Source organism: Corylus avellana, chromosome ca10 (genome assembly GCF_901000735.1).
Source record: "Corylus avellana chromosome ca10, CavTom2PMs-1.0".
Taxonomy (NCBI): Eukaryota; Viridiplantae; Streptophyta; class Magnoliopsida; order Fagales; family Betulaceae; genus Corylus; species Corylus avellana.
The window spans coordinates 9493989-9507076 of record NC_081550.1 but is presented as its reverse complement, the minus strand read 5'-3'; positions in this window follow the sequence as shown (position 1 = coordinate 9507076).

Sequence of the window (13088 nt, the reverse complement as noted above, 5' to 3'; positions counted from 1 at the left end):
TTTGTTTCATTCGGTTATATATTTCAGTTATATTTTTTCGGATAATTAAATTTTAAAATTAAGAAGATTATTAAATTAATGAGTTTTATATATATATATAAACAGAACTACGTAAGACGACCAAATTCAGTTATCACCTCACACCTCACAAAAGCATGCACACAACTTTAATGCTAACGAAAGAAGCATGCAGCTGCTTTGCATCTTTACATAATTACATTTGAAACCAAACGAGGTTATCAATGCTGATTTTAAAAAGTACGATTTTAATTTTATTATATATTTTTTTATTTGATTTAAAATTATATTTTTAATATGTGAAATCACAATTGTAACGCCCCACAATAGTAAATATTTAAATATTTTTCAATGTGCATGAAGATGCAATTTTATAATTTTGATAATTGAATATTTGTAAGGGTGTCAATACGGTTACGGTTAATGGTTACTGGCAAAAACTGCTAACCTTAACCGCCTTAACGATTATTAGATCACTAACCGTAACCGCTAACCGCCTAGATTTTGATAATTGAATATTTCTATGGGTGTCAATACGGTTACGGTTAACTGGCAAAAATCGCTAACCGTAACCGCCTTAACGATTGTTAGATTTTACTAATCGTAATCGCTAACTGCTAGGCGGTTAGCAGTTTGCTACTAACCGCCGATTAGCGGTTAATAAAATAGGTAACCGCCCGCTAACCGCTTTTTCAAAATTGAAGTTTTTTTTTTACTTTTTATGGTAATGCTCAAACTCCTAAGTCCGAAATTCCTAATGATCTAATAGTCATACACTCCTACTTAAATTATATGATGATATTATCTCATAAATCACAATTCATATTAATATAATAAAACTATCTTAGATCTAACAATGAGATAATGTGATATATGTTTTATAAGTATAAAGTATCTAATAAATAATAATGCTTAGATTCTATTGTGGTTATAAGTAATACATTGTTTAATTCAATTGTGATTATCATTGTACATAAATAATATGAATCATATGATTAACTTGTAGACTTATGACTTATGAGTTATGTCATATTATATATGTATTATTTGTTATTATATAATCATATGATTTAATGATCAATTCATCATGTGATATAATCATATCAATTATAGTGATAATATATAAATTACTAAAATTATAATGATAATACATTAATACTTTAATTGTGGTTATAAGTAATAAATTGTTTAATCCAATGTCAATTACTTAACTTGATATTATATGAATTACATTATCATTGTACATTAATAATATGATTAACTTAAATAAAGTATTTGAATTATCATTGAGTCATATGATTAAGTATTGATCTTATACATTTATATTATTCAATATGCATAATTGCATATATGTATAATGTATAATTATAATTTATAACATATATGGACTTATAAGTTGATAACATACATTGGAATTAAGTTTCTAGATACTTAATTGTTTACTGTTGTATTAGTATGAACTTACATACTTATGACTTATGAGTATATATGAATAATTTGTTATTATATAATCAAATGATTTAATGATTAATTGATCATGTGATATAATCATATAAATTATAGTAATAATATATAAATACTCAAATTGTGATTTAATTATCTAAAACAAAATTTGATTTAATCATTAATGATCAATTGATTATGTTATATATATATAAATATTATTATAATTATAATTATAAAAATATATATAAAAAGCGTTTAGTAGTTATAGCGGTTAAGCGGTTAGCGGGCGGTTAATAACTGTCCGCATTGACACCCCTAAATATTTCATTGGGTAAATATAAATTAAAACCATATTATTAGTTTTGAATCCTAATAATTTCTCTAGAATATTTTGTGTATTGGAAAAATCAATGTCACCATCGATAGATTGATGAAACTAGCATTGATCGATGTCACTGATGTGGTCTTTTTGTGTGCAAAAATATCAATAATAAAAATAACCACTCGCAATAGAACGAATTCTTGTGGGATAGGGCTATATTGAGGGTGTCAAACCTCAAGGACTGCGCAGATGTTGTTATCAAGCTTGTCAAGATCAAATACAACTCAATTCAAAAGACGATTGTTTTGTTTTTGTATTCTAAAAGTAAAGTAAAAGTAAAGATAAATAGTAATGGGAGAAATAATAGGAGGTTGATTTCACCGCTAACCGCATAATAATGGTCAATCGTAAATTAACAAAGAAAATTCATATTATACATGATATAGGGCTCGTCTCACTTGACTAGTAAAGAAAATACCATAATTAAGAAACAAGTATAATCCATCTTCGGTTGGCATGGACCATTTACCTAACATCTAGATGCGGTACGGTCCGTCTTCCCTAGGTATGGACTATCAAATCACTTAATTAGTTACACGCAATCAAGTGATAAGCATAACTCATATTCGGGTCGTACGAATTGTCTACCTAAATTACACTAAGCTATGGTGCAGAGTAATTCGCCTTCCTTAGGCATGGCCTATTAACCCCTCTTGATCATGTGTCAGTTAAAACCGCTGTATAACAATCATTCATATAATTACAAAAAATATGAAGGATTGAGTTCAATCAAGATAAAAAGCTTTATAAGACAATATAAGAATTTCATAATGATTGAATATAAACTTTAAAATCAAATATCTAAGTTATACAAAAATCATGCATATAGAAAATTTATAAATTAAAAATACAATTAAATCATTGTTACTTGGAAAGGACTACATCAACACCCTATTACGAGTTCGGTCACTCATGGTGGTGCTAGAATGGCCTCTTGCCATGTTCATTTTCTTTTCAACTCTTCAAGCCTCCAAGAAGATATTTTCTGTCTAAAACTAGATACCTTAAAAAAAATCATGTTTTAAGCCCGAATTCAATTAAATTTCTTATATTCTCCCTAAGAACTTGAAAACACGAAAACAACACACAATAAAAAAGATAACAACGCAAGAGCATCTCCAGCAAGAGTGGCTATTTTAGCCACTCAAAATACACATTTTTACATTTTAGCTACTAAAACTCTCTACTTTCTTTAAATATTATTTTCTAATATTTTATTATTATTATTATTATTTTCCACTTCTCTCTCTGTCTAATCACGCATACATGCTCCCCTGAATTTTCTTCTCACCTAAACACCCCTCCTACAAACCAACCATGTCCCACCTGCCACTTCATCTCTGCCACCCAAAATTTCCTCACCTTCCCACCATCCAAATGGCCTTGTAGTCCTTCAAAGCCCAAACCAAAATAAGCCCCAAAACATATCAAACATGCAAAATTAATGAAAACAAAAAAGTAACCCAGATAAAGAATTAGGTTTCAAAATCCAAACCAAAACAAACTTAAGATTTCCCAAAAAAATCTTTTGCTTGGGACTAGCAAAGGAGCCCAACATCAGGTGCTGAATTTTTTGTTATGCTAGTCGTGCCGGAGCGTTCAGCCCAAGCTTCAGGTTTGGGTGAATGAAACGAGCGACCAGAGGGAGAGAGAGTGAGTGAGAGAGAGAGAAAGAAAGGGGGATAAAGAAAATAATGTTAAAAAACTTTTCTAGTGTGAGCAGTGAATAGGCTATTTAGCCTATTTATTGTTCATGTTAGAAGAAAAAAGTTAGTTTAACCATTCTTCTGGAGATGAAATTTAAATTATAATAGCCAAATCTAGCTATTTTCATGTATTTGACTACTCTCTTGCATCTCCAGCAATGTTAGGTATTTTACATAGTGAAAAAGTATAACTCTTTATTTTAACTATTGCTTTTTCACTACATAGTCCAACAGATTCTCTATTCCATTCTCTACTTGCTTTAAAATATTATTTCCCATTATTTTTTTATTATATTATTGCCAACACTTAATTAAAGGGAAAAACAAACATATATATAGAAATCATTCATAAAAACAAAAATAAACACATATGGGGAAAATTCATCTCACATTCAGGTACTAATTCTTAAATTAGTAACATAGATAAATATATGCAATATAACTAATAATTCTTAAGTTTGGCTATACAATTGCCACAAGTGTTCCACCAGGTCGGATTGCAGCTGAGCGAGAATGATAGATTATTTGGGTGAAGAAACTTTTTTTTATAAGGCAAGGACCAGCTTTAGCTCTTTCTCATTCACAATGGTAATAGTTTGAGAGTGGAGAGAGCTCAAACCCTTCACTCAACAGTAGAAGAAGACAAAGGAGGGAGATAGAGAAAAGGGCAGGAGGGAGGGAAGAACAAAAAGAAGGGAGAGAGGAAAGAGAAAAAAAAGATGAGGATAAAGAAATGATTTGTGTGAGAGAGAAGAAATAAATGTTGCTGGCTTGAGAGATGTGTTTCAAAGGAAGAAGAAATGGTTTTAAGTGAAAAGGAGGAGAATACCGTAATGTGAAGCTATTATGCTGGAGCTAAAAAACAGAGAAAAAATTGCTAAATGTAGCTAATATCTCTATTTTAGCTAAGCTGTTGGAGTTGCTCACATATGCGAGTTAAGTGGCTTGGATGTGCAAAATTCAGTGCTTATCACACTCCCAAACTTACATATTTCTAGTCCCTTAGCAATACAAAACAGGAAATAAAATGAAAAACAACTAACTAAATTATTCTTTTGTAGGATGTACGATTGCATTTAGCGTATGCAACAAGTCTTTTAAACCCGTAGGCATCCCTAGAGGACGAGTGAAGTCTCATGAGGGTTTAACATGAATGATATCCATAAACATTGTCAGCATTATGTTCTTAAGAAGAAAGAAGCATCATAGAAAAAATGGTTCTCATTCATTGGCAAGTTTAAAAAGATAAACGTCATCTTCAAAATTTCAAGAAATCACAAGTCAAGTTACTTACAAATGTCATTTTTGAGATATAACAAGTTTCAATTAGTGTAAAGTAAACTAACACATAATCATGAGGCTTCAAAATAATTCCAATATAAATGAATTAGCATCTCAGAATTTATTGATCAGATGAAACAACCAAGGCTACATTTTCTCTCCTTTTTTTTTTTTTTCTTCTTTTTCTTTCTTTATTTTTCTACAGGCTGTTGTAATGCTTAGCTCCCTTAAGCTTTATAATTGACCCATGTATCGACTGTTAAGGCTATGACTCCGAAACTAAATGGTTTTAGGGCATTAGGTGTAAAGACATCCCTAAGGACTTACTAACTTGAGTAAAAAAGGTTACGAAGCTAAGCTAGCCATGTTATCAATCAAACCAAACTTCTCATTTTTGGACGCGAACACTTATTGCTTAATGAGGCAAGAAGTTCGATTACTCAGTGAAAAACTCAAACGTGATCACTATATATATATGTCAAGGTTGTTCATCCAATAAGTCACCCAATTGTATTCAAGATATTTAAAACAAACATAATTGGTCTCAAATTTTAGCCTCACAAACATGTGCTAGTGTGCTCATGATAAATTAAATTGAAACAAGTGACTGGTCTTGAAATATATTTGCAGTATTAAGGAGTTGAGATGTTTGAAAACGTGGATGCACGATCAAGGTAAGTAAATAATTATGGAATTGATAAATTTTTATGCTTCAAAATACCACTTTCTTTAAATGTTACTTTTATGATCAAAGCTTAATAATTTATGTTATGAGCATTTTCTTTCTCTTAATTAATGCAATTGCGAAGTGTGTGTGTGTATATATATATATATTGAACAAATGGACAATATACGGTGGATTGCCATGTACGAATGGCAGGCACTGATCCGATATATATACTCTATTCAATTGTCCAGTTTAGTTTAGTGTCGCCTTGGTACCAATGGTTTATAATTTGACCAGCACATTAATGTTTGATTGATTGTTATTACAGACGGACTTTATTAGTGGTGTGGATCGCCCGAGTTGGGACTCGGTTCGGCCGCTTTTGATGGTCAGTATGCGGCAATATTAGGGCACCGGTATTGTATTACAAGTCCATTAGGATAGTGCTAATACTACTGAGAATGAGTTAAAATCTTGGGTAGACCATGTGAAGAAAGTTATAACGAAATAATATACTATTATGTAATTAACATATTTTATGCATTAAAACGTGAATTTTCGCTAATATTACGCTTACCTTGTTTAACATTTAAACCATTTTATACTAGCGTAATAGCAGAGTCAATATTAGGGGTGGGCACGGGTTGGGGCGGTGGATTTCCGCCTTTTCCCCTACCCGACCTGCACCCTGCAGGTTTGGAAAATCCAACCCACTACCCGGGCAAAGAGTACCCTATCTGCCGGGGTTAGGGTTTTGCAGGGCGGGTTGAATGGGTTGGGTGGGGCGAGTCGGGTTGGATTTTATGTGCATGACATTTTTGTAATTGTTTTTCAATTTTTTGGGTTAGGCCTAAAAGGCTAAACCTATATGGTCATCTTTATAAATCATAATGATATTTTTTCCTTGTTTTGCATAATTGTATTGTTTACAATTTTCATAAAAATATGGTTGGCTTTTTTCTTTTTTCTTTATTTTAAATCATTTATGCAAAACTAAAATGATGAAAATGCAAAATGCGAAAAACCAAAAACTAAAATGATCAAAATGCAAAAATCCAACAACTACAAAATAAATCTACCTAGGCACTAAACAACTACAAAAAAAAAAAAAAAAAAAAAAAAAAAAAAAAAAAAAAAAAAAAAAAAAAAAACGTAAGTTACATCAATGTATGTTTAACAATCATAATTACATCAAAGCAACAAAAATCCGAAGCACACATAAAACTCAATTACATCAAACTCAAAACAACAAAATCCAGCAGCCATAATTACATCAAAGCAACAAAATACAGTAGCAACAGTTACATCGAAGCAACAAAAACAAAATTCAGCAACCAAATCCAGCATCCACCAGCAGAATGCAATTTCAAGTCACTAATCATCTTCAAGTAAAATGTGGATGTTCTTCAAAGTTACTTCTACACAGAATGAAACAAAAAAACATTACAATATCAATTGAAACTGATAAATGAAATTTGTAAATAGCAAAATATATTAAGTAAATTAAAATGATCAAAAAGCTTACCTGAATCAAGCTTATAACTTTCAGCATCATCAACCATATCTAAGTCAGAATTTAGGGGTTTTGATCTTAACCAGTTTTGTGAACATATCAATGCCTCAACTGTTCTTGGGGCCAGTGAACTTCAAAGAGGATCCAAAACACGTCCTCCGGTGCTAAAAGCCGACTCTGAAACAACTATTGTAATGGGAATGGCCAACACATCTCGTGCTATTTTGGAAACTATTGAAAATTTGGTTGAGTTCACCTTCCACCAATTTAAAATATCAAAATTTGCATTCGCTTTTTCATCATCCTCCATAAAATATCGATCCATCTCCGATTTGCTTTCAATATCACTTTTAGAAATTCATGAAGTAAAGGTTACCATTCTCATTTTCTTCTATTTTCATCAAGGAACCTTGATGCAATTCACTACCATGTTGAACTTGAGATGAACTCTCTCCAAAGTTGTAGTGATCATATAATTTGTTAAGGATGCACCTTAATTTTTTCATCATATGACATTTATCGGCACCAAGAACATCTTTGAACTAATATTCTAATGACCCCAATTTGGTTTGTGGATCAAGTATAACTGCAACAAACATCATCAAATTAACAATATCATTGTTATCAAGATCCCCACAATATTTATTTTACTTCGTCATCATATTCTCTGCCACAGCACTCAATACATAATCATCATTATCAATATACTCTTGTAAATGCATTTGAATGCCACAAATTTCTTGAAAGTATATATTAGATGTACAATACAAAGACCCGAAAGTCGCATTGTGGCATTATAAAAAGGTTTGAGAAACTTGAGAAAAATCCTAATATGATTCCAATCAACACAAGTAGGAGGTCCCAAACCATTTTTCTCTTTCTTTTCCCCAATCAACGTAGGCTTAAAGTTTTTATAAAACTCTTCCATAAGTTAGAAAGTAGTTCAAGATTTTTCAGCACCTTCCAACATAAAAAATGTAGAGTTCCATCTGGTTGGAACATCAAGACACAACAAACCCTTGAAAGCAAGTTCTCTTTTAATACAAACCTTAAACTTCTCAAATCTTACAGGTGAAGACTTCACATACTTCACCGCACTTCTAACCCTCACAATGGAGTCATCAACCTCTTTCAAACCGTCATGTACAATAAGATTTAGTATGTGTGCACAACACCTCATATGCATAAACTGACTCTCTAATATAGCGCCCTCCTTATTACAACTTCTCCTCTTCACGTATTCCAAAGCGGCATCATTGGCAATGGCATTGTCAACTTTGATAGTGAAAATGTTACGAACACCCCACTCAAGCATACACGACAAAATCTTCTCCCCAATGGTATTACCTTTGTGATTAGAAATTAAACAAAAGTTTAAAAATTTTTTGTGTAGGTTCCAATCATTATTAATAAAATGAGAGGTGATTATCATGTAATTAAGGTTCAGCACCAAAGTCTATGTATCAGTGGTAAGACAAACCCGAACACCAGTTGTCATGAACATTGCCCTTAACTTTTCCTTCTCAGACATGAAGAGCTTAACACAATCTTTCATCACAGTATAACGAGAAGGAATTAGAAACTTAGGTTCAACTGTTTTCATGAAATCCTAAAACCCTTCACCTTCTACAAACCTAAATGGCAACTCATCCTTAGTCATCATCTTAGCAATTGCTTCCCTTATTTTCGTAGCATTGTATTTTGTAATCACCAAATTACCAACATATCATTCTCCCACTGCCATTTGTCCTTCCCTCTTAACCTCCAAACTTAACTTTGATTGTAACTTATTATCTTTATCAAACCTACCGGGATATTTTTTGCAAGTATTCCTCAAATGCACAAGCATTGATGAAGTACATAGCCTTCTAGTGTGACAACTAAACAATTTGTTACAATACTTGCATTGTGATTTAGGATCCTCAGGATCACCCCACTCTACCTTGGTAAAAGGTTCCCAAACCATTGATGTTTGCTTAGATTTTTTAGATTTTGGTGGGAGAGCTGAACTAGGGTTTTGAGTGTCAACACCAACACATCCAACATTATCATTATCAACGGGAGGCATAATACTATCACAAAGACTAGGAGTAGATGAACTAGAATTAGAACCAATACCACTAGTTGAATGACCATCCATGAGTCTACAATAAGTGAAAAAAAACAAATCAACAATTTATAAAATAGGAATAGACATGAAGTTAACTCTTCCATTAGCTCCAATTTTTTGTTCAACATTGCTACAAATTTATACAAATATTAAACTCTTTCATCAAATAGTTAGAATTATTTTGGTTTCGAACCAATAAACGATTCAGTCACTTTTCATATGGGTTTTCTTGAATTGGAAACCAAAGGAGTTTAATGTTCTTAAATTTGTAGGAAAATGAAAAATAAAAATAAAAATAAAAATAAAATAAAATTGTACAGACAGTCATATTCTCATAGTCACAGTCTCAGTCTCAGAACAGTCAGATTCTCATAGACCAAAAATCATACCAAAAATGAGTTGTGTGTGGAGGGAACACTCAATCATAATCAGACCAAAAACATGAATTTATAGATTTCTTTAAACTGTAGACTCATAATCAGACCCAACCCAACATAATCAGACCAAAAATATAATCAGCCTAAAAATATAATCAAACCAAGCGGTGAGAGACACAACTTAATTCGGTCACAAAGGTCATTGTGAGTCTATGAGAAATGAGAGGGATAGAGAGAGAGATGAGAGAGAAACCTGGGAGCGGTTGCTAGGTAAGTGCTCTGGGACTGAAGAGGAGCAGCGAAAGTGAGAGTGAGAAGAGAAGATTGAAGAGGAGGGCGACTGAGCGAGAGAGGAGTAGCGAGAGGTGAGAGTCTGCTAGAATGATTCAAGTTAGAAGGATTATGGTTTTTTTCCTATTAGTGCGTATTAGTGGAGCAGGGCAGGGCGTGCTGGTGGGTACCCGTGGCCCAAAAAATTCTATACCCACCCCGCCCCGCACGGGGTGGAAGATATCCAACCTGTATTGGCAAAAAAAAAAAAAAAAACACGAAATCTGGCTGGGGCGGTGTGGATTTGTGGGTTGGGTGGGTTTTTGCCTACCCCTAGTCAATATTGATATATTTTCACCTAAACTCATGTAATTTCATACTATTTTTGTAAAGGTTTGTGAAATGCATTCTCTTATACTTAAGGCTCATCACATTGTAAATTCAGGAGTACCTTATAAAGTTGTTAACTTACGTAATTACTGCTCCTTCCACTATAAAACTCTCATTAAAATCAAGAAGAAACATATTGCTTAGCAAAATACAATGTCTTGAATAAAAACAAGACACTCCTCCATCCAAACTTACTCTAAAGTTTGGCAAAGAAATGCTTTTGTTAAGCCATGAGCTGCTACATTTGCTTTTCTTTTAATATCTCCCACATATCATGATTTAAAACTATTCAACATAGTTTTTACATTTTCAATTAGTTGGTCATACAGGCTACAACAACACCTTCCTGCCACAAAACATGCATAATTTCCAATGTGTCACCTTGTAATATAACTTATTGGATTCTCGTATCTCTTCCAAATTCCACCGCCTTCCATGCTGCCACAACCTTAGCTATTGTTAAGTCAATTATATATTACTTTGTAGCACACATAAATGCAAATACATTACCCTCATAATCTTTGGCAATGATTCTTACTTTCATCTTTTTTTTTTTTTTTTTTTTTTTAAATTTTATCTATCGTTGCATCCTAATTTATCTTTACCACCTCAGATAGGTGGTTTTTATCACCTCAGCCTCTTCTTCTTCTCTTTTCCTCCATGTTATTCCCTAGGCATTATATAGCCTGATTAAATTCATCTATTGAATATTTCATACATTTGACTAAATAGGAAGGGTGTACTACTGCATTTCTACAAAGGTAATTCCTTTTAGCTATTGTTGCCACAATTGTGATGCCCCAATTGTATACAATAGAATCATATGTAAAAACTTTTAGTTTTTACGTGATGTTACGACATTAGAGATACAATTTCATAGTGAAATATTTTTTTGTTTTTAAAAGTATTAGAAATACCTCACATGACATGTTGAGCTCACTGAAATACCTCGAGATAAAATAGATAGGAACTTAGTTTTTTATTACTTTAGGCCATGAGTTTGGGAATATAATATTGCAAGAAAGGTTTCAACATTAAAGAGAAACAATTAATATACATTTGAATCATGTATTAATGGTTGTTTCAAGAATGGTGGTTGACATTATTAATCTTATATATTAATAGAGAGTTTAAGGTCATTCCAAGCAAAATTTGTGAAGATGAACAACATTGGCCACATTTCAAATATTGTATTGGAGCCATTGATGGAACCCATGTGTCAATTACAATTTTTTCATCAAAACAAAAACTATATATTGGTTGAAAACTGATTCTTATTCAGAATGTTACGATTGTTTTGGATTTTCATATGCGCTCCACCTTTGTTTGGACTAGATGAGAAGATACTGTACATGACACAAATATTTTTGGAATCTATTGGAAAATAAGAATTACAATTTCTATGTCCACCTAAATGTTTGTATTTAATAAGAATAACAATTATCAAGTATACATGATAAAAAAATGTTTTTTCACTATTGTTTGTGACCATTATTCGTATATTTTATGCAGATAAATGTTATTTGGTACATACAAGATATCATCACATAAAATGATACATGGGTTAATACAAAGAGAAAATGTATCACCTACCAGACTTCATAATCAATTGAGGGCTATGCACGAAATCTTTGATTATGCATATTCATCACTTAGATTCACTATTGAACGAACATTTTGGAGTTTGAAAAAATAAGTGAAAGATATTTCATATCATGTCGAATTTTTCTTATGATAAACAAGTGAAAATCATGGTAGTGTCTATGACTCTTCATAACTCCATTAGGAAGTATGCAGTGAAAGATGTTGTGTTCTAAGACATCCAATGAAAACTATATGAATATTGAGTGTGATCATATTGCCAATCTACTTATGACTTGTTGATGTTGTTCTTTTTTATTATTGTTTTGTTATAAACAATTTAAAACATTATAAAGATTTATTTATGTGCTGAATACTTTGGAAAGTATTGTAATGCAACTTTTGACTAATTATATATTATTATTTTAATAATGTTTATATTTTATTATTGTTGGACATCACTTTTCTATTACAAATAGGTACAAAAAAGAAAGAAAGAAAAGTGTTGACGTTTAGTCACATAGGTTTTAACGTTTTGAATCATCAATTTTTATTATGGAAAATATTTTGAGGTTAAAAAAGGCAAAATGTTGGGTATTCAGGTGAAAACTTAAAAGTATGAAATTAAACCATTAAAAAGTTTAAAAGTTCACATTAATCATTTTTATATAATAAGGTTGCTATAAAATGGGGAAAAAAATTACATGTCCTTTATTGTTATTTTTATAACTAAAAGCACTTTTAAGTTTATTATCAATAACATCCAAAAAATGCTTAAGACATATAGTTGCTGAACATGTAACTAGCTTTTGAGCAATATTACTTTTTGACAAAAGCTCACAAACAAAAGCCCTGTAAACAAAAATGACAGGGAAAAGTACTGTAACACCCCAAAATTGGCCTTGACCATTTTGATAGGATTACTAGCAATTCCTCAAGATTAGTTAACTGGTAACTAACTGAAGGGATCATCTGTCTAACATACTCAGAGTAAATGTAAGCGGAAGGTGAAAGTGACATATCTGAGAGATCTAAAAATTATGAAGTATGCATGTATTATCATCAATTATAGACTTGGAGCTTCTAACCCATAATAGTCATTTTTAATTAAACCTGGTATTGCAAAATAGACTTCTGGCTTCTGCCTTTTATAAGTCCCCTTAAAACAGATAACTTGATAAGTCGCAAATACTGTGTAAGTCTAAGACTTAGTAAGTAAATCTCATAGTTGAGTATGAAATGAGCTCTTGTTATATGCATAAGTAAAATTATATTTTCACAAACAAATTAGGTGTTGCCTCTGTTATTACACCTCAAAAGTATAGTTTTGGTTTTTGAGAAGTGTAG